The following is a 23,462-nucleotide window of genomic DNA, read 5'->3' on the forward strand; positions in this document are numbered from 1 at the left end:
AGTTACCTATTTTATATATAATAGTGTGTATATATTAATCCCAAACTCCTAATTTATTCCTCCCCCTGCCCCACTTTCCCCTTTGGTAACGTAAGTTTGTTTTCTATGTCTGTGAGTCTATTTCTGTTTTGTATATAAGTTCATTTGTATCTTTTTTTTTTAAAGATTTCATGTATAAACCCCATTTTAAAGATTAGGAAACTAAGGCACCCAACTAAGGCTTATCTTTATAGCCTGCTAGAGTAAAAGATTTCATTGTCTTTATTTGACAGATGAAAACACTGCAACTCAGCACACAGTGGATAAGAACCGGGCTCTGGAGTGAAAGTCTGGAATCCAAAGCTCCGTCTCTGACAGGCTAGGTGACCTTAGGAAGGTAGGTGGCAGATTGCATTGTCTGATAATAGCCACAACGATATTTCTGGTCCCATGTGCTCTTCTAGGATCTTGTCGTTGCCTATGAAGGGGTGGAATCTATTTTCCCCCTCTTGAGCCTGGGTAAGACTTTAGGACTGCCTCTGTGACTCCAGTGTGGTGGGAGCGATACTGCATGGCTTCTGATGGTGGGCTGTAAAGAGGACCCAGCTTGCACCTGCCCCCCTTCCCTGGGGACCCCTCCCCTGAGAACCCGGCCACCATGCTGTAAGGAGGTCTTCAGAGAGAGCCTCACAGAGAGGCCCCTGTGGAAGGGAACGAAGGCTCCCAGTTGACAGCCAGCATCAGACCATTCCATCCCCCGCCTCCGAGTCTTCCAGTGGAGGCACCAGACCTCGTGGGGCAGAGACAAACAGTCCTTGCTGTGTTCTGTCTGAATCTCTGAGCGACAGAATCCGCAGGCTAAAAACTGGCTTCTTTACGTCGCACGGTTGGAGTAATTTTCTACAAAGCCACAATAACTGGAGCGGCGCTTTAACCCTCCAAATGTTAATTTCCTCATCTGCAAAATGCGAGTAATAGCAGCACCTATTTCATGGGTGATTGTGAGGACTTACTGGGTGTGAATTGCTCAGCGTACTTTCTGGAACAAAATAATAGCTCATGCTTACGTGACACTGTGGGCTAGACACTGTTCTAGGAACTTTACCTATATCAACATTAAATCCTTGTAACAACCTCATGATGCAGGTACTACTTTAAAAGAAAATTTATTTTATTGAGGTAGAATAGACATAGCATAAAATCGATCATCTTAAAGTGAACAATTTAATGGCATTTAGCGTATTCACAATGCTGTGCAACCTCTATCTAGTTCCAAAACCTTTTCATCACCCCAAAAGGAAACATGGGCACTACCTTTAAATCTACTTTACAGATGAGGAAACTCAGGCAGAGTGGTCATGTGACTTACCTGCGGTCAGAAGGATAGTAATGGCAGATCTGGGTTTAGGACACACTTGATGTCCAGGGTCCATGGTCTCTGCTGCCACTCCACACTGCCTAGAACTCACGAATGTGAACCGCTCCAATGAAGTGATGAAGTGTCCTGCCCAAAGCGACACAACTATCAGGTGGCTTAACCCCGACTGCCGTGCTTGTCAAGCTTGTGTTTTTTTCTGCTGAGATAAAACGTACATTGAGCTTGTCAGTCAAGTTCCACAAATAGTCTCCATATGGACACATGGAGTCAACATTCAGAGCCTGATCACCCTATAAACTCATCGTGCTGAGGGTCAGACCCCAGCCTTCCTACACGACCCCCTCGCCCCCACAAGATGTAGACGTCCTTGAAACAGGCCGATCTGCTAAACATCTTAATTGCAGCATTGATCTATCTGAAGTGGAAAGTATGTGCTACCACCCTGCAGGAAAACGCCTGTTTGGCAGAGAAAAGAATCTCCTGTCCCAAACTCATAATGCTTTTACTCTGCGGCCTACCAAAATATTTGGGTAATCGCTTGGGCTAGGGCCATCCAACTGAGGCGTCCCGAGTCTCTGTGGTTTTCCTGTAGCTGCACTCACCCTGCATGCATAGAGAGAGATTTATGATTCTTGGCCCTGGAAGCTGAGAAGTGTGCTGTCCTAATAAGAAGAGAGTTATATCCTCTACAGGCTCGGTGTCGATCTGATGCCTTTCCTTTTTCTCACCGTGTCTGCACTCTAGAACAGCCCAGAATTCTATACGCAGCTGCCACAGGAGTAGGGGCTCGGGTGCTGGGAGCTGTGAAACGCTATGGGTGCAGCAGACGGACGCAGTGAGGAGACAGAAGGCATACCTGTTATAGAACAGAGACGAGAGTCAATTCTAACTGGTATGGGCGGGGTGGGTGGGGGCTATTTACACAGACCTGGGAACCCACTAAAGCCCTCCAAGAAATGAAGGGGACATTGCAGCTGGGGACTGACGTTAAGTGTCAGCTAATGGAAGACAATGGACTTTCCCACCATTGGGGCCTAATGGGATAGCGGAGTGGAAGCTGTGCCTCTTTGTAACCTTGGGCCTTGAACCTGGACTGTCTATACCCCATGTGACAGGGAGAAGGACGTCTGGGGCCCTAAGGGCAGGCACTCTGTGTGCTAAGAATAACCATGATGCATGTTCTGCAGGGAGACGCCACTATTCATCAATCACTAGCAAAGCATGTGCTCTGAGTGGGTTTGCTTTATCCAGCAGTTGTGGATTACACCGTGCCAGTCAGCACTCGCTCGACTCAGAGGAAGGAACAGAGATTTGGGATTCATTCAGCTCCTGGTTTGAGTCCTGGCCGTGTCGCTTATTAGTTGTGTTACTAGGTCACAGTCTTCCTGAGTCTGGTCTCGATTTCCTCACACGTATCCTGGGGCTCATGATACCGAGCATGACTTTTTTGGAAACTGACGCATTGAATGCCTGTGAAGTGCGTGGCCTGTGGTAGGTACTCAACATGTGTCAGCATGGCATGCACGTGCTGGGAAGCGGAGACTCCTTGACCACGAGCTGAGCAAATTAATTAGGTCACACACTGAACGTTACTCTTGGCCTTTACAGCACTTTGCTGTAACCGTCTGAGCGAGGCATATGCCTATCAGGGATGCCACGATGCTGGGTTGATACAAACTTTTGGTTCAGAGATGTGAATCAACATCAGTGTTTTATTTTGGTGGAACTTTGTAGTCACTTTGTCGATCCAGTTTGCATTCGCCGTTTTGAGACAGGGCTGGCATCACCAGGCTTTATTCCTGCAGGTAACCCTTGCAGTCACCCAGTGGAGCAGCGATTTAGTAATGGAAAAGTGTTTCATTTTAACTATGAAATTTAATGCAAAGAATACAGCTGCTCAGCCCGGCAGTGACAGTGTATGTTAATTTGATTTATATATGTGCGATGTACCATGCCTAATGGTGAACGCTGGAAGACTCCAGCGAGGCTGGTACCAGCATCGTAAATGAGGGACTACCGCGATGGGCTGCCTTCACGTGTGTCCGCAGATAAAGCTGTGGGAGCAGGTCTGTGCGGGAGAAGCAGGAGGGAGTGTTCTCCTGCAGGGCATGGGGGCGGACCCAGCTTCCCCAAACAAAGTGTGTGGCTTTTCTGGAGGCATCCATCAGGATTCTCCCCATGCGTGTGATCCATTGGCAGGTGCAGGGTGTTGCTCTCAAGGAAGCCAAGAGCCTGTGGAGTGGGGACTGGTTTCAGGCTCCCATATGGCTCATGGGGTGCTCTGCTGGGTAAGCACACTTCAGTTTCCTGTGAGGGCGAGGGAGAGAGCTTCCCCGGTTCCCTGGCTCACCGGAATCCCGAGAGCAAACGCTTTCCAAGACCGACACACAGTGAAATGCACGTGGAGACAAAAGCATATGAGCTTGCCTTTGCGTGTGTGTGTGCGGTGTGTGATATGTGGTGTGTCGGTGTGGGTTGTGTGTGCTGTATGTGTGTGTGTCGTGTGCATAGTATGTACGTGTTCTGTGTGTTCATGGTGTGCATGTGGTGTATGTGGTATGTGTGTGTGTGGTGTGTGTATGGCGTATGTATGTGTGTTGTGTGCATAGTATGTGTGTATGGTGTGTGTTGTGTGTGCACTGCATGTGTGATGTATATGGTATGCATGTGTGTTGAGTGTGTGTGTGGGGGATCCGGTTCTCACACTCACTTTGGACACTGTGTAGTCACCCAGGTTCATCCCAGGCATCTCAGGTCACAGCCAGACCACTTTCCTTCCTCACCTTTCTGCATCATGATGACACCAGTCTATCAACCAACAGGAAATGTAGAAAGTAGAGGGGGAGTCACCCATAATCCCACAACCCCCTATGAATAAAGGGCACATTGGTGATCAGCAGTGATGTTGCATATTAGGATCACGTTCCATGTTGCTAGTTAGTCTTTGCAACAGTCATGCCTAATGGATGTATGGTATTCCGTGCTGTGCTGGACCGCTACTTAGATACACATGGCTTTCAAGCTTTGGGTGTAACAAATAGCACCATCCTGCATGTTCTCCATTCCATCGGGGCTGGTTCCCATCACCGCCTTTAACTCTGACCTTAGCTGTGGCTGGAGCGGCTCATGTCTCAGCGCCGACCGGCTCTGCAGGGACAAGAGGACGTTCAGCACACCCAGCACATCTTCATGAGGCCTCTTCTGGGGCCTGGGGTGGAGGACAGCAACAGGACGGGTCCCAGCCACCTTGGTGGCCTCCCGAAAAGTGTGCAGCCGTGCCCACCCCGCCCCACAGCCCACTGGCACTCCTGCTGGGTCCTTCCAGGCAAGCATGCTGTGTGGCTGTGTTTACCTTTTGTTTCCTTCTTTTCCCATCATCACAGATTCCCAGAGGCATGTTTCCTTTTTATCCGGAGATGGGCAGGACTTCCCAGAGTTATGAGAGCCAGCTGAAATGTTTTTCAGGCCGAGCAGCGAGGGTAGACTTCTAAAGGGTTGTCGCACAATCTGTGTTTGGGGTCTGGGCCCCCTGGTTCTCAGGAGTGTGTGCAGGCTTCTGTACCACTGGAACCTTGCTGCCCCAGCCTTTTGCTGGGTCCGCACGTGTGTGCTGCATTTTCCCTGAGACTTCTGACTGCATCCTTTGTACTTCCCAGGAAGCCTCTCTTCCACGTTACTGTTCTAGAGCTAGTCTCTCTGACAATCCTGCAACCTGCCCTGACCCCGAGCTTACACCTCATCACCCACATCCCCTGTGTTCCTTCTCTGCATCCTTATTCCAAGATCATTGGTCTCCAAAATCATCTGATTGTGGGGCTATTAAATGACTTTACAGGGTAGGCTCCTGTACACTGCAGCAAGAGGAAAACTTTAGGACGAGGGAGATTGTGAAACTGACACCTTCCCACCACTTCCAGTGTCTTGCCAGGCTCTCAATAGCACAATCAGGAGGGGTTGCCTGGACTGGGAAGGCTGACCTTCCTCTCCCCCTGGTCTTCTTCCCCATTCCTCTTTGGGCTAATATAGCTCTGTCTCCTTTTCATTGGCTCAGGAAGTACATGACTCTTGGATTTACGCTCTCAGCATCTTCTTTCTCGACCTTCTCTCCTCTCTAACTGGTCTTTTCCAACACCCAGTGCCTGTTCCTCTAGGCAAAGCCGCCCTCAGGAATGAGTATAGCAGAAGTAGTCCATACCCTACTTAAAGGGTCAGGGGTGTTGAGTGAAGTTAAGGGGTGCTGTTATCCTTCCTTGTGCAGGCAGCGGTTGTCTGGTCACATAGAGCTGAGTTCAAATCTTACTCTGCAGTGCACTTGTTGTCTGGCTTCACATTTCTGAACCTTACTTTTCTCATCTGTAACGTGGGAATAATACATACCTCCAATGACATAAGGCATGTAAATATTTAGCAAAGTTCTTTACATCTAACTACTATTTATTGATATGGATTATTTTATTTGTACCTTAGCACTATTGGGGGGAAGAAAATATTTAAAGGGATTTTAAGCTTCAGCAGCAGAATCTGAAGTGTGTGTGTGTGTGTGTATGTATGTACGTGTTTGTACATGGATGCATGCATGGGTAGTAATTTAGAGGAGGCTGGGGAATCTCTGAAATCATACAAAGGAAGGAGTCTCCTTCTCTTGGTATTAATCTCATCCTATCCATTTCATGTGGCTGCCAGCTCCGATTTTCTGTCTTCTTTTCGTCTTCAACCAGCTTTTCGTCTTTAACCTCTTGCTTTCCCATGTCCATGTCCCTGCTTCAAAATGCCCCCCGCCCTCCAGGCAGAGCACGTTAGGCTGTGCATCTCCAGGGAACCCAGAGTACAGAGTCCTGCTTAGCAAACAAGTACAAAGCTGCTGTCAGGGCAAGAACACTTTAGAGAAAGAAGCCTTTTGGAAGACAATTTGGTCATAACTATGGAAATTAAAAATATATTCACCTGATTCTTCCAGCTCTAGGAATCTGCCCTAAAGAAGATTTGCATACTTTGCATAAAGAAGGATACCTAAAAATGCCACTACAGCACTTTTGTCAGGGTAGAAAACTAGATACAACTTAGATGTTCGCCAATATGGAAGTGCTTAAATAAATCTCACGTGTGATGGAATTCTATGTACCATGTAAAAGGAGGAGGTTGGTTTATATGTGTTGCCACAGACATCTCACTGAGATGATCGTGTTTAGGGAAAAAGGAGGAAAAAAGCAGAGATGTGCGTGGGTATGTATCTTTGTATAGAGAAAGGACGGAAGCATAGCACACTGTTGACAGCTGTGTCAGCCAGTTAATCAGGGAAGCAGAAAGAGGAAGAAGGTTGGAATAAGGAATTTATTATAGGAATGAGTCCTGACACAGCTGTGGGAGAAGCTGAGTGAGAAAGGGTCTGTGAAGGAGAGGTGAAGGATCTGCAAGCCAGCACACCCAGCTGCTGGAGCGGGCTTGCAGAAGGGGCTCGTGGCAGGTTGTGGAGTGTGCGTGCCGCCATCTCTGAGTTTGCAATGAAGCGTCTGGAGGTTACCTGGAGTCACTGCTGCTCAGCAGCCTGGTGGTTGGAAGGTGAGCTGGAGATGGAGAAGGAAAGAACAGTGACAAACTGCACCTGGCCAGCGCCTCTGCCCCGTCTCTCATCATCTTTGACCAACATGACCTTCAGAGCACGATGGGTGCTGCTTCACTTTTGCCTCCCAAATCTCATGCAACTTTGCTTTTGGCGGACCCTAACCCAGAACCGTACAGGGAAGGAGGATTCTGGGATTTAGGGTGCCTAAAATAACCAAGCTGACAATAGAAGAATCCAGCACACTCGTGTTTCCCTGTGAGGAAGGGAGCAGAAGCTAGGAGATCAGAGGTTATGTGTCTCTTATGCTCTGTACGCAACATACTGTCCTGAATCTTTCACAACAAAAATGTGCACAGAGTGCTTGTGTATGAAAACAAAGCGAAACGAACGATAAAAAAATGGAAAGGAAACCAGAGGCTCTTAATTTTGTTGGAAACCCTAAGGGGCTGTCCTTTCATATAGTTCCTTTCTGCTGCCCTCATGGTTAATTTCCCTCTGCCATGAGATTGCCGATGATTTCACTTGATAAAAAGAGAAACCAAGAAGGTGCATGTCTATGCAAAATGTTTGTGCGTGCAAGTGTGTGAGTGTGCCTGGGTGTGCAGATATATCTGAGCAGTGTGTGTGCATGTGTGTGTTGGGTGTGTGTGAACCCCCGTCTGACTTACTCCTGGCCCCTTTCCCTTTAATGATGGGCCCCAGATTATGCCAAAGACTCTCAGGGGACGGGAGAGCCCAGAAGGAGGACTTGGGAAGAGAACGGTGGAGACGAAAGCTCCCCGGGAGAGGCAGCTCTTGCGCGCACAGGGGGCTTTTGTTCCATTAAGTTTTATTGGGAGAGGCACATCCCCCGCTGCTTTAGACCGCCTCTCCCGCGGGCACAAAGCCAGCTGTGTGTGCTCCTGCAGCCGCCTCTTTTGCAAATAACTTGGGAAAGAAAGAGGCAAGGTTGATACGGCTGCATCCAGTATGCAAGCGAGAGCCCAAGACCCTTGGCTTGCTCCTGGGGGTCTAGGAGAGTGGGGAGTAAGTAATGAGGGGCCCGGGGTCTGAGCTTCTGGAACCCCATTAATGAGAAGCACAGGCCCTTCAGATCCTGGCTGGGGGTGGGTAGGAGTGCGTGGACTGACATCATGAAGGTGAGCTTGGTGTGACGGCCTCTCGTTCTTCTTGAGCCTGACGCTTTGGCATTCGTGTTTTAGTAGGCTGAGCATCACCAAAGGACGGGGGAAGACTGAGGTGAACGTTCTCTTTTCTTACTGGGTCACCGGGGGCGTCCCATGTGCAGGAGGATTCACCATTTTCTGGTGGTGGTGGGGAAGGGGGCATTGGCACAAGACTCTGAGCCCGGCCAATCTCTATGTGAAAGAAGAACTCAGTCACAGACTGCTGCCCTCCTCATTCCTTCCCAGCTAGTCTTAATAAGGCCAAGGATTTGGTCAAGCTCTCTCAGAGCCCGCTTGTCCCTTCTTGCAGCACTGACCCCTGGCAGGTGACCAGCTCCTGGCGGCAAGGACCGAGTTTCTGGCTGTGGCTCCCCAGTGCCTAGCATGATGCCTGGCATGGAAGAGAGCTCCCTCCATGTTTTTCAAGTGGCCCAGTCCACCCTCCAACCCTCGGACCTCACTTCCTATTTCCTGCTCCTTTTCCGTTGCTCACCCTGCTGCAGCCACCATGTTCTCCTGCTTGTGGGTGTTTGAACACATGGTCCAGCCCGAGGGCCTTTGCACTGGCCATTTCCTATGCTTGGAATGCTCTTCCCCCACAGCTGTACGGCTGACCCCTCACCTCTGCCCACATCTTACTTCTCAACCAGGCAGCCCCCTTGAAACAGCAAATTGACCCTCACCCTGCCCTCACGTCGACACCATGTCCTTCACTTGCCTTTTCTTCCACAGCATTTATTAGCTTCTAGCATTCTGTGCAACTTATTTTTTATTAGTTTTTCTGTTTGTTTATAGTTTATACCACCATCACCCCCGCCACCATTTTAAAAATAGGCCTTTTGAGGGCAGGGCTCCTGGTGTATTTTGTTCACCGATGCATCCCAAAGGTACATAGAAGGTTCAAATACGCATTTATTGCCATTTGTTGGAACTGATGGATAGTCTTTTACAAAGAAATCACTGGAGATATCTCACATTTTTGGTGAAATTATGCAGAGGGGAACTTCTGGTCAAGTTAGCATTGAAATGAAAGTAGGCTGGTCTTTGAGCATTTCCTGAGACTCCTGCGGTGGATGTGTTAACACAGAGATGGGGTGCTGTGGGAACAACAGTCCTCATAGGTCACAGTAAGGCTTTGGCGCCTGACCGTTGTACAGTGCTCTACAGATGTCACAGGGCTTGTATTTGAGCGTCACAATGATGCATTGAGAAGGGCAAGGCAAAGAGTATTACTCTCAGTTTGCACTTGAGTAAAAAGAAGCCTCAGAAAGCTGAAGTGATGCGCTGCAGGTCACACAGCTAGTGAACAGTGGAGGTGGAGCTCCAAGCCGGGTATTCTGATCGCTAGCATCTTCTGTTTTTTTTTTTACAAGGACTGACTTTCTCATACAGCCTGTTCTTGGGAGCCACTTGGGAGGTTCCAGCCAGAGTGGCTGGAGCGAGGAGCAGAGGCTGGGAGCATAAGATTGACCTTGGACCATGGGTTCACCCAAGGCCAGGCTATCAGCTGGAGCTGTCAATATCTAGATGCAGGATTTCAGAATGCAGCGCTGTGGAGTTGTCTGTAGAGGTTCTGTTAGTTTTTAAACTGCTTAAACAGCATAATTCATGCTGGGAGTGTTGACTGAAGCATCATTGTGGAGGGTGGGCAATGTTCCCTTCAGTCGGCCTGGTTTTTCTGGGACCTTCTGTGGGCGGACCATTCTTTGAGTGATTTTAAGTGGGGGAAATTTGGGGGACATTTGGGAATGTATGGAAGCATTTTTGATTGTCACACCTATGCAGGGGGTGTCACTGGCATCTTGTGGGTAGAGATCAGGGATGCTGTTAAACACCCCACAATGCACAAGGCAGCCCCACAACAGAGAATTATCCAGCCGTCAATATCAACGGTGCCAAGGTTGAGAAATTTTGCTTTAGAGTGAGGTGGGAATGACTGTCCCTAGTCCCCATGTTGCCCTTGTTTTCCTGACTCTGACTCTGTAATCCTTTTCCCCCAGAAGGAGTGAGGTGCGGTCTGGAAATCTCTCTTCAAAATGACTCCTCCTTGACTATGTGAAGTAAGTCAGAGAGACAAATACCATATGATATCACTTACACGTGGAATTTAAAAAATGACACGAACTTATTTACAAAACAGAAACAAACTCATAGACCAAGGAAACAAACTTATGGTTCCCAAAGTGGAAAGGTGGTGGGGGAGAGATAAATTAGGAGTTTGGGATGAGCAGATACAAACTACTATATATAGAATAGATAAGCAACAAGGTCCTACTGTAGAGCACAGGGAATTATATTCAATATCCTATAATAAACCATAATGGAAAAGGATATGTATATATAAAACTGAATCACTTTGCTGTACAGCAGAAATTAACACAACATTGTAAATCAACTACAATTAAAAAAAAAAAGATTCCTCCTTGGGAATTAATTGGCAGAGGGAACAAGGAGTTACAACCTCCCACAGCCTCCAGCTTGCCATCTGCTGCGGCATCCATCATGTTCTGCATGCTGGAAGGCGAGGAGCTACCATGTTGGACCGTTGGTGTGGGTCTGTAGTCTTCACACGCACTCCCGGAACCAGGATGAGCCAGTGAACAACTGGGTGGGAGGGTAAGTGCTCTGTGTTGTCAGTTGTCTAGAAGCTCAGGGCATTGCATAACCCAGATGAATTCGCAGGCTTAATCTGGGGTTCTGACAGTTTTCTGGTATTGCTAGAATGCCTGGGGATATTTGTTCTAACTCATCCAATTGGTATTGAAATACTTTCCAACTGAAGGATAACGCTGTCAACTACTGCTCTGGAAATTAGCATAAGCCAGCCAATGTTTATTTCCCTTACCAATAAAGTCAAGTTAACAATCTCTCTCCTTTACACAGTGCTTTCCATTTCTTGGAGAACAATATTGGGTAACGGATTGTTACATACACACACATATTCACATATATAATTTTTAATAGAACATTATGGCTGAAAAAGAAAAAACAACTTTAAAAATTACTTATTCCAACACTATTACTTAACAGATGACAAAACAGAGACCCTTCTAATGTAAATTATTTTCTGAGACTCCGGAATTAATTAGTAGCAGACCAGGACTGGAACCGTGGTCTAGCAAATTCCTAGCTGTGCACTGTCTCTGCTAGTTGTTGAAGATTAAATAGACTACTAGAGTTACTAGGAAAGACGTACCCCTTGTTTGGATGAAACTCATTTTGCAGACTCAGTTTACAGATCTGAGCCAGCCGAGCATCATTCGTATCACAGAGACATGAGGCTCGGCCACTCCTCTTGCCTGAGGATGCCATGTCTTTGACTTAAGGACTCGAGACTCTCTGCTCTCCTCTTAGATTTAGGGAAACTGCTCTTTAGTTTCCTTTGCAGGCTCTTCTCCCTTTGGCAGTCCTTAAGTCCTGGAGTTCCTTGGGTTGGTTTGGATGTCCTCCCCTTTGCAGTTTACATGTTCACTGTGGATGATGTCGGCCCTTCCTTGCTATCAGTTGCTGCCCAGTCCATGTCTCTTTGATGATGTGTGATCATGCTATCTCCAGCCCAAGGTGTGTGTGTGGGGTGAGTCCAGGCTCTGTTGGGAAAGGCAAGAATATTTAGGAAAGGCAGGGATGGGGCTTTCTGGGTTGGATGTCTCATTGGGTGAGGGTCTGATCTCCCTCACCAGACCCTGAGCTCCACCAGACTCTTCATTTCCCCAGAGACTAGCACAGTGCCAACCACTTTATACATACTTAATAAATGATTGAGTGAATGCAGAAGAATTCAGAGTTGCTGAATGATGGGAAGAGCTTCCAGTACTAGTAGACTAGAAATGTGCTTACCTTTTCTAATTATTTACCACCCAGGGAAGGAGCTCTCAGTCTTGGTTATATATCAGAAAAACCTAGAGGAATTTTTTTTGCAGCTGAAGATACTATCTTAGTCTGGTTGGGCTGCTGTAACAAAAGTTCCATAAACTGAGTGGCTTATAAAGAAGGGAAATTTATTTCTCACAGTACTGAAGGCTGGGAAGTCCAAGATCAAGGTGCTGGCAGACTCAATGTCTGGTGAGGGCCCACCTCCCTATTCACAGATGGCCATGTTTTCACTGTATCCTCACATGGTGGAAGGGATGAGGAGGTTCTCTGGGGTCTCTTTTATAAGGGCACTAATACCATTCATGAAGGCTCCATCTTCATGACCTAATAACCTCCCAAAGGTCCCGTCTCCAGATACCATCACATTGGGGGTTAGGTTTCAACATAAGAATTTTCAAAGAACACAAACATTCAGTCTATAGCAGATGCCAAGGCCTCACTTCAGACCTCCTGAATCAGAATCTTGGGATGTGGAGTCTGGACATTTGTGGTTGTAGAAAGGTCTGCTGATGATTTTGTTGTCTGTTTGGGTCAAGAACCAACAACTCACAAATTATATACTGGGTGATTTGTTTTTCTGTGAGAACACATCTTTCGTATTCGGTAGGAAAATAGGAGGCTCTTTGTGGTCATTATTCCTGCAACACATCTGTGGTAGGATCTGCTTTATGCCCAAGTGTAATCATCCTTTACCCAAGTGATAGAAACTCTTGCTACCCTTGTAAGTATGTGTCTGAGTGTTGCATTTTTGCTGATCCACTCATGTATGGGAGTCTTGAATATACAACTTATTCATTATTAAAAGTAAAAGATTAATTTATTTCACATATGTTAAATATCTCTTCCCTCACAGAAATTACATTCCTTGAGGGAGACAGTCAATAAACAGGATAATAAAATAAGGTATATAAAATATGGTTAGATGGTGATAAGGGCTGTATTAGCTATCTATTGCTGTGTAACAAATTACCCCAACACCTAGAGGCTTAAAACAACAAAACTTATGTTCTCAAAGCTTTTGTGGGTCAGGAACTTGGGAGCAGCTTTGCTGGGTGTTTCTGGCCAAAGGTTTTTCATGAGATTACAGTCAAGATGTTGGCCAGTGCTGTAGTAAGTTGAAGGCTTGACTGAGGCTGAAGGACCCACTTCCATGATGGTTTAGTCCTAAGGCTGTTGGCAGGAGGTCTTAGTTCCCTTCCATGTGGGCCTCTCCATAGAGGTGCTTGAGTGTCCCGTCAACATGGCAGCTGACTTCCAAACCCAGGGCAAGTGAACTGAGAGTGCGAGAGAGGGTGTGTAGGGAGAAAGCCACAAACCTGGTCTTAGAAACAGCATCCTTTCACTTCCTCCACATTCTGTTTGTCAAAAGTGTCACTAAGAAATGCCCAGACTCAAGAATTAGCCTCCACCTTTTGAAGGGATGAATATCAAAGAATTTGTGGATATATCTTAAAATCCCCACAAAGTCTAAGGGAAAAAAATAAAGTAGAGAAGGAAGATATGGAGTGCTGGTGGACGGAGTTGTCATTTTAGGTGGGATGACTAGGGAAGGGCTCACTGAGAAGGGGAGACTTGAGTCAATGTCTGGAGGAGGCCGAGGGGTTGGAGCAGAGTGTGCAGGAGAGGAAATCGCAGGAGCCAAAGCCAGGGAGGTAATGGGGTGTAGTGGGGCAGATGGGGGAGGGCTTTTAGACAAAGTTAAGGCCTTGGCTTTCACTTTGAGTGAAATGAGGAGTTAATGGAAGCCTTTGAGGGTGATGATTTTTCTGTTCCATGGAGGGTATTGGTGTAGCTGCTCTTGCAGTGATCTGGATGAGAGAGGATGCTGGCTTGGCCTGGAAGGGGCTTGTGTGTGAGGAAGACTAGCAGAAGATGTGGTGAGGAGTGGCTGCATTCTGGACATATTCTGCAGGTAGTGCTTCCAGATTTGCTGATAGATTGGCTGTGGGGTGTGAGTGAAATAAAAAAATTAAGGCTCACTGCAAGGGTTTTGGCTGATGTAGCTGAAAGAATGGAGTTGGCTGATGTGAAGATGTTAAGGAATTAACATGTGTCTTGACAAGCTTGGTGCACAAAACTGATTCAAACTTCTTTAATGAAGATGGACATTTTTCCTTTAGCATTTTAACACCAGCACAAAGACTCAAGAGCAAACAATGGTTATTGGGTCTATTTTTCAAATTAATATCCAAAGAGTTTAGAAAAGAATATAGACTTGGGTTTTTTGTTTGTTTGTTTTTTTCTGTACACGGGCCTCTCACTGTTGTGGCCCCTCCCGTTGCGGAGCACAGGCTCCGGACGTGCAGGCTCAGCGGCCATGGCTCACGGGCCTAGCCGCTCCACGGCATGTGGGATCTTCCCGGACCGGGGCACGAACCCGTGTCCCCTGCATCGGCAGGCGGACTCTCGACCACTGCGCCACCAGGGAAGCCCCTAGACTTGGTTTTTATTAACCTTCATTATTGGTAATCCAAAAGAATAGAGAAGATGGTTATTAACAGTGTCTACAAATGCTCAAAGTCCCTGACGTTGGTAGGTGTAACTTCAGTGATGGACTAAAAGAAAAAATCATCAAGGTAGATGAGAGAAAGAAGCTAACACAAGAGACTGCTCCATATGCAACACCAACCAGAAAAGTCTTACTCATTCAGTTAAATATTCTCACTTTAACTATTTGAAAATTCATTTACCCATCCTACGAACAAATATTTGTAGATTGTCTAGGATGCATTAGGTGCTGTTCAAGGTTCTGAACTAAGGCAGAAGTATTAGGTTGAACCATTGGAAGTTGCCGATATTTGACCATTTTTGGTCTACCAAAATAACAATTTCATATTGTTCCAGATAATGTTTTCTGAAAAATTTTTGATATACAGGCTGATTGCTGGAATCAACACGTCACTCTGCCATGTATGTGTATGTTGACATTCAATATTGTAATGTCCATTTCTTTTGTGCTCTCCTTACACCACCTAATAACGTTTCCCTTTGTTAATAACTTAGTTGTCCTCGTTTCTGTCTTTTTACACCTGTCACACCTGCCTGTTGTAATTTAAACTTCACTCCCTCTTTTCCTGTCCTCTGTGTAAATGGGGCACAGCTGTTTCCTGTCACCTGTGTGTCCAGTGTCCTTTCATGTACTTGAACCTATCTGTAAGGCCGTATTATGAGCTATTACCAGGCCTGAGGATGTACTTTATAACTAAGCACATCACATCTCAACCATTTTTGGCATCTGTTTAGAGTGTTAAAGACCAGTCTCAGCCAGTTCTAGCCTGACTCTGAGCCCCAGCTGTGTGGGTCTTGCACGGTGACGCTGTCTTGCATGTGACATTTGTGACAGGCTTAAGCTGCCGGTGATAGTGTCCCAGCCTTGAGGGTGGGTTAAGCCATGGCTAGTTTATGGTGATGACCATCCACTGATAATATTCATTTCTTATTTCAGAGCTGAATGTCTGTGAACCAAACCAGAACTGTCACTAGGTACACAGGCAGTTTTAGTTAAGATTGCAATAAGAAGTGGTTGTGCTCTTCAGTTCCCTTGGGTTCACCTGCGTTTTTTATTCCAATACAACATATGCTCAGCTCTGCGCATTGCAGAAGTCCATCTTATCACTCTATTGGGAAGGTCGTCTTTTCCTATTATGTGGCTTCGCTGGTGCTTTCTAAAACTTCATTTTGCATCGTCTCTTACTAGAAAACAACATTCTCCCTGCGTTAAGTAATACAATTACATTGAAATAGCTGCAGGATGTGTCCAGACTGGGACAGGATGGTTGTACTGTGTGAAACGGGGAGGCCATTATTTTTGCCTGTCTTCCTTAATTATTATTACACACAGCACGACTTGAGTCCTATCCATACCCAGTTTATTGGAGAGTAACACCATGAGGTGGAAAGAATGTCTGTAGATATTGAGAAAAGGAATTTTTTTTTGTGGTCCATAAACTGCTGGATGAATGGAGAGAGCATTACCCAGCACCTGCATTCTCAGAGACTCATCTGATTTCCCTGAAACTCATTATACTGTTTTTCTCCCCCCCCCTTTTTTTTTATCACATTTGGCTACAAGCACGGTGGCTGTCATTACTACGTCTATTGTTTGATTGCATCCGTTGCCTTTAAAAATCCAGGTCTGAGAGCCCAGCTTTGACTTCAGATGGAATTGGTGCAGAGGGATGGAGAGTGGAGACAAGCAGAGCCTTGCCAGGCACGGAATAATGACTCCATTCCAATCACATTTCCCTTTAATGAGGGTCCTGATGCAGCTCTCTTCCCTCCGCGAGTGCCATGCTGCATCCGGTGTAATGGCTGCACTTGATGGATAATTTATGCTAACAAAACACAAACAAGAAGTCATTAAGCCACCCAACGAGGGTCCTTGACTTTGCAAAACCAAACAGTTATTCTGATCCTGATGAGTTTAATTTTAATTTTGGTTGAGTACCGATGAATACATTATATTTAAAATAAATATTATATTATCAGTATTCATGATCAAACTGAATGTCATCTGGTGTTTCATATTCTTTTTTTAAAGAGTGATATACAGAGCTTGACTTTCATCAAGTCACAAAGTGTTCCTTTAATCCTATCTTAAGTCTGTTTTTAATGGACTCCAACAGAGCTAGAGGTAAAAAGGAGGGGAATCTATTATTTGGGTATTTGTAAATTCTTTTACTTCTCATTTAAATAGTTCTTGTTTTGTATTTGCAGCTCTGGAATGTATGTAAATGTGAATTTGAGAATTTCACACAAAGAAATGGTAAACCACTGGACAACATAAAGGAAATTGGTATTGAATATGATTTGGCTACCTAGTGATTAAAATCCGCTTATAAGGAAATTAAAATTAAAAATATAAGGCTTTAGCATGCATCATGCCTTTGTTGTAACTCAAGGGCCAAGTAGGTGTACAATATTTGGATGTCAGTTTACATAATGTATTGTATTCTCGGTGCGTTCCAGATGCCCGGCAGTTTATTTTAGTAATTTTAATTTTATTAGAGCAGTGTCCTGTGACTTGGTTGCTGCATGGTGTTTCTGGGAGCGCTCACATGAAGATCATTAAAGCTTAAATGGTCCTGGCAGGTAATCTCACCGTCTTTTCATTGTGTAGATTGTGTAAAGGAAAAGAAGTACTGTTATTCCAGGCACAAGTAACAATGCTGCACCAGATCCCTCCCCTATGGAGGGGAAGAAAGGGAGGCTGTAAATCTTGGAGTGGAATCCTGCAGGCTTTATTAACTGTGGGGGAACCTGGGAGAATATTCACCTCCCAGGAGCAGGTGCAACATGGCACCCACCCTCAGGGCCCTTCAGCCACAGTTAACCCCAAAGGGGACGGAGCCCCCAGCACCTGTGATGGGCAGGGCTCCCAGACCCACAGCTGGAGCTGCTGTCTATGACAGCCACTTGCTCTGCCATTTCAGAGTAACATGGGAAACAAGAGGATCTTGCAGCTTGGGGGCCCCCAGCTTCAGGGAAGGGGTTCTCCAGGGGAGTTCAGTGTGAGGCCAAAATGAGAGAGAACTGGGGAGAATGGCAATGGAGAAGGGAAACAAGCTTTTCCCCAGGGAAGGGGAAAAGAGTACTAGAAATACATAATCCGGAGATGGAACAGATCCCAAGGAATCCAAGTTCTAGGCAGTGGAGAGGCCTTCCTGTGGATGGGCAGACAGAGCAAAACACCCTGGCAGCTGTTATAGATGACATGTGTCGTTAAAAGCTATCACTAGCCCACCTGGGAAGGAGTACTGATTGACACATCTTGAATTTCTTGTTGACGTCAAGGATTTCCTTGTCCAGGAACTCTTAATTCTCAAATATCTTGGAGACTCTACCCAAAATGCAATGTTCAAGTTCTATCTCTATCTCTGCTTGTATGGGTCTAGTGTAGGGTCTTGAGTTTAGATCTTTAACAGTAGTCTCAGGGTGGTTCTGATGTAGATAGCCAGTACCATGGTTTGGGGGTCATTGTCTTAGACTCTGAGGTCAGGGATCCTGAAGCTACAGAACTATCTCCAGTCTATAACTTTGAATTCCTTTTCACTTAACTTACAGGCCTCTGAGGAGAGCTGATTTTCCTGGGCCTCCCTCCTTGGTAATTTGTTTTTCCTCTCAAGGTCTTAAACCTTCACTTAAGAGTTGGAGTGATCTGGATAGGAGATTGCTTTTATCTTGGCTTCAGTGCAAACTTCCATCAAGACTTCTATATACTAATCTCTGCCCCTTGTCTATGAGTCTAAAGTCAAGAGACTCAGGTATGAAGAAAAGATCTTTTCCCACTCCGTTTGGGAGAGGAGAGATATTTTTGTATATTAATAGGAGTAAGTTAATGGATTAAGTAGAAAAAATTAGGCATATCCTTGGGATATGCGTGTAGCCTTTTAGTTTTACCTTATGTCCCGAAATCATATCTATGTGTATCTCTTATGTATCTATGTATTATTTCGTCTGTGCTTGTCATTGTTTACAATTCTGCAACTAGGTTTCTCAGGCTGTCTTGCTGACTGGATTCTGAGTAGGTTTGGTCAGTGGAAACACTTGCAGAGGACTAGAGGTGGGGGGATGGGAAGCCAGGGTATTTCTCCCTCTCTGTGCTTTCATGCTTCATCACTGGTTGCATTTCTTCCATGGTTGTAGCTCCCCACAGTTTCCTCCATAGTTCTTTACAGCTCTTGCCAGGTAGCCTCAGAAATGGTTCTGGGGACATTACCTCCTCCCTGTGTTCTTTCAGTTCAAGGATGATAGCAGCTTTCTGTTGTTACTAATCCCTGGGTTGCTTCATCTGTTTTGCTTCTTAGCCCTTTAGTTATCTGTGTAACTAATTCCCTGATTAAATTTACTCTGTTTAAAATACCTAGAGAAGAGAGGTTCCTACTTCCTGGCTGGATCCTAAATGATTCATTGACCAAAGATAGACACCCCCTTGCATAGAGCTTGCTAGAATTTAAGGAAGATGGTGTGGTGTAGTCTAATGGATCTAGACTCAGAATACTGGGGGTTCAAGTTTTGACCGTAGGCAAGTAACTTCATCTATTTGAACCTTTGTTTCTTTGGCTGTGAAATCCTAATGGGTGGACTCCAAACGTCTCTTTTGTCCTTACAATGACTCTCCCACAGAGGGAATAGGATTTAGACTTTAATAGGCTTATTGAGAGCCGTAGAAATATCATGTAAGATCTGCCTCATGTTATAACTTATTACAATTACTCATTATAAATGCTCACTATATATAAATACTCATTATAAGTATAAGCACTCTTTTATGCTGAGCCCAGGCATAGCTTTGCCGATGCTTTTCAACGTAATGGTCCTGGCAGAGGAAAAGATTTGGCAATCAAGTTGAAACCCATTTTCCACCCATGATTCCAAGTCTTTAATTTTTTTTAGAGTCAGAGACTGAGGTGAAGAGAGGCTAAATGCATGTCAGATGCAAGGGAAAATGCATTTTTACTTTAAAATTATCTTGACATGTTAGCATAGCTTATATATATACACATGTATTTATGTATAGACACACATGTATTTTAAATATACAGTGTATATGTATGGATATATGTGTATTTAACGTCATAGAATTTGTTTGAATGGGGAAGGCAGCTGGGAGACCACCTAATCCAACACATATTTTATGGATGAGGAATATGAAACTCACTCTCTGGAAGCAGAGACATGAATATAAGTTCTTTGGGGAAACTGAAGGAAAACAATTAAAATGGGAGGTATATGTTTTCATTTTCAGCAGTCAGTAGATCCTTTTTTGGTTGGCGAGCGGCCCCTCCACTGTTAGATGTGCTACAATTTTTGTACCTTTATTTTGATGATTAACACATATCAACTTTGTATTTTTCACTTTCAGAATTTAGGGAATGGAAAAGTTCATCTACCAATTATCACAGAAAATAGAGGGAATGAGAAACCCACAAATGGCTTTCAATTTCTCATAAATTTGCCATATCTCAAGTCTGGTGAAGTCAGCTTGTGTTAAGTTCCATCGAAGTTCTATCCTTGTCCAACAGAGGGGTTAAAAAACAAAAGGTGGCAGACAAAAATAGAAAACTTCTGGGATTTTTTTAGCAGCTCATTTTTGGCAGAGATGAGATTGCAGAATAGACGAGCCTCTGTTTTATTTTCTGTAATCTGCCTACTTGCTGATTTTTTAATCGTAAATGGTATAACAGTGATTGCCAGAGATTCCCCATTCATTGTAAAAATGCAAGTGCTTGAAATAAGGAGCAGAGCAGTTGATTTGGTTGGTTACATTTTGTAGGGACGGTCCATTCCTGGTGTGTGTGCTCCAGCTGTGGGTGGGCAATAAGGTAGAGCTCTCCAGAATCCCGAGGTCAAGGCTTTTCCTTGCAGTTTTGTCCAGTTCATTATTTGTGTGCCGTATGTTCTCTCGAATTCACCCTTCTCCTATATCAGTTAAAACCTTTTACATTTTATTGTTATTGTGATTGTCTTTATCTCGAAGCATTTTCATTTGAATGTTTATCGTTCACAGTGAACAGCTCCTGAGCCATAGCCACCGGAGGGAGGGAGAGAGGTCGGAGAAACAGGACATCAATCTTACCAGCTGGGTTTACAGCTTCATTGTCTGGTCTGATTTTATGAGAAGAAAGCACATGGGGGTGGAAGAGAGAAATTGCTGTGGGGTAAACGTGTCCTTTGAAATGCCACTCTTGGCTTCCTGGCAAGGTAGAAAGAAGAAAACCTATGGTGGATTTGTTAAAATACAGTGATGAAAAAGAAGCCAGGGCAGACTTTCTGGCAGGGAGCTGAATTTTCCCTTCTCACATAGAGGTCAGCTTTCACAGAGGACGCATCTAACACAGGAGTGGCAAGGAGCATCACTGAGTATCTGCTCAGCCAGATAGAGAGCTTGGTAATTAGTGGTGTCACCTCAAAGAGGGTTAGCCAGACTGCAGGGGAAGCCGGAGAAGCTCAGGGGCTTCCGTAGGGTCTCATGGACCAAGCGGCTTGATTCACTATTAGCTCTGCATCCTGAGTATTAGGCCAAATTCAAGAGCCCAGCTGGCCCTCTGTTTATTGAGAATGGCCTCAACCACCAGCCAGCTCTGTACTCACCTGCTTGAGGAGGAAGGGTCCGTACCCTGTGGTTAAGGAAGATGCGCTCTGGATTCAGGGTGCCTGTGCGAACGTTCCCTCTGTCGTCGCCCAGCACTATGAATTGAGCAGCTTTCTTCATTTCTTTAAACCTAGTTTCCCATCTGTGAAATGGAGACAAAAATGGCACTTCAAGAAGATCATTTATCTACAGAGATTTGCACCATGCATATTGAATACTCAGTAAATGTTGGCTTTTATTATTTTAAGAGAGATTTTGACATGCATTAATGGCATTATCTATGCACCAAAGACATGACCAGGCAACTCGGACCATCCTTCAACTTCCAGGCCTGAGGGAGGTTATACCATGAAGACAGAGGGGAAATCTCTGGTGGGATGCCAGAGGTTTGCTTTTCCTTGATGTCCTGGCTCTCTTTGAAACAGGAAGTGTGCACCCCCTATTCACAATGGTGAAAGGGGGTCTAGGGTCTTCTGCTTGAGAGACACCTTTCGCTCTGGAAGGCTGAGCAAGCCCAGGTATAAGGAGACACATAGAGATGCTTAGGGCTGGTTTTGACTGCGTCTGAGGGGTGAAGGGGATGAATGGAACCCTGAAGTGTCTGTACCACCCTGTCTGTCTCAGCTGGGCATTGCAGGCAGGGAGTGAAGCAGGAGCCCAGTCAGGACTGATGTGAAGTCAATGGGAATATCACGTGTTTCTTCATTCATTCATTCATTTAATACATATTTACTGCACAAGTGATGTGCATTGTGAAGTGTCACAGGCAGTGGGGTATGCAGCTGTAAGCCTGACATTGACCTCCCAGCCTAATCATCTCCTCACAGGCCAGCCCTGTGTGATGGCTTGTCTGCAAGATAACTGCATCAGTGCCTTCCCTCCCTTTACTCAGGTGTCAATGCTTTCTCCAGTAGAATATGTGTTTTCAGGCAAGCCCAAGTCTTTTCTGCAGTTGGGACTAGGTTTGTGAAGTTTTTTCTCTAGAACTCTTCTCTCTTCTCCAAGACCCACCTACTTCCAAAGAGCATCTGAAGTCTCCCTCCTCCATCCCATGTCACCTGATATAAGTCCCCTTCTCCAGCCCATCCAGGGGAAGCCCTTTCCTTGGCTGAGCTCGCAAAGCACTTGGTTGCTGTCTCTGGTGGTGGTCTCTGGGCTGTGCATTGCAGATATCTGAGCACAGTCCTAGACCTGCCAGCAGGCTAACCTCCCCAAGCATTGGGGGCTCTGTGCACAAGGAGAGGTGTGTCAACATCCCGGACGTTGAACCACTTGAGTTCAGTTGAAGCTCAGACTATCTGTTGGTCAAGATGGGTCAAATCTCTCTTAACAGATCTTTTCTCTTCTGCCATCTTCCATCTCCTCTCTCTATGTCCCCAGGAGCCCAGCCCTCCATGCATACCTTGGGTTGCGTACACTTCTCTGCCTGCCTTCTAAGGCAGTGAACCTGGCTCCTAAGCTTTCCTTTGTCCTTTGCTTCCCCCAAACTTACCTGTCCTGGGATTTTCCCCCTCATGGTCTTACTCCATATAGGAACTAATCTTATAAACTAGTGTGAGTGGAGGTGAACATCAATAGAAACAGAACCATAAGGGATTTACCATTTGTTGGAGGGATGACTGACTGGTAATGGGCTTAGTGTTTTTGTTTCCCGCCCTGGCCTATCCCAGTTCAGGCTCTCACCATGCTCTCCCATCTATGTCACTCTCCACCGGTCCCAGTGGGTTGTCTCCTTTTGCTGACTCTTGGCCCTGTAGTCCTACTCATTGCTTCCTGATGAGTGTCCACAGAAGGTTCTGGTCTTTTTTGCTCATCTGGAACCTGTATGACCCTCCACTGGCTATAGGTTGCATTTCAAACTTTTCCATCTATTTCAAATCCTTCATATTCAGACTCCCAGCTACCCTTGCGTCCTCTGTCTCATGATGCATTGTGCCTCTTGTGTAACCCCTTGGCTTGGGTCAGACTCACCCCCACAATCATGGGCTCCACCCCTGCGTCACCCCCAAATATGCTCAGGGGTGTCCTGTTTCCATGATTTGGGTCATGCTCCATTCTCTTCCTGGCATGCCCCTCTGCTCCTCCCTGCTTGTCAAAAGCCATCCCATCCTTGGTGCAGAGCCCCTTGTCTCCTTGAAGCAGTCCTGGATCACTCCCCCAACAGCCATGTCTCTGGGCTTTGGATGGCTCTGATCTTTCTCTGCATCGCTGTTTGGCAATTAATCACACATTAGCTTGTGGCATTTCTTGTACAGCATTGAGCTGTTATGTGTCTCTTATATATTCTGTCATTTTCCTCTCATTTGTGTCTTATCTCTTCAAGTTCCCTGGGAGCACAGAGCATTATCTTTGGCATTCTTTTTTATCCTCCTCAGTGCCTTGCTTGCTTGTCATAGCTGCTCTGTAAAT

At 45.6% G+C, this 23,462-nt stretch overlaps 1 long non-coding RNA gene across 1 annotated transcript; it reads left to right on the top strand.

Moving 5' to 3' along the window:
• Positions 1–3,601: 3,601 nt before the first annotated feature.
• Positions 3,602–10,522, top strand: LOC125964945 (uncharacterized). The gene is made up of 3 exons (XR_007478273.1): positions 3,602–3,645; positions 10,090–10,146; positions 10,454–10,522. It is a non-coding gene; the product is annotated as an uncharacterized LOC125964945 (long non-coding RNA).
• The last annotated feature ends 12,940 nt before the right edge of the window (positions 10,523–23,462 follow it).

The sequence above is a fragment of the Orcinus orca genome, chromosome 7 (assembly GCF_937001465.1).
Source record: "Orcinus orca chromosome 7, mOrcOrc1.1, whole genome shotgun sequence".
Lineage (NCBI taxonomy): Eukaryota > Metazoa > Chordata > Mammalia > Artiodactyla > Delphinidae > Orcinus > Orcinus orca.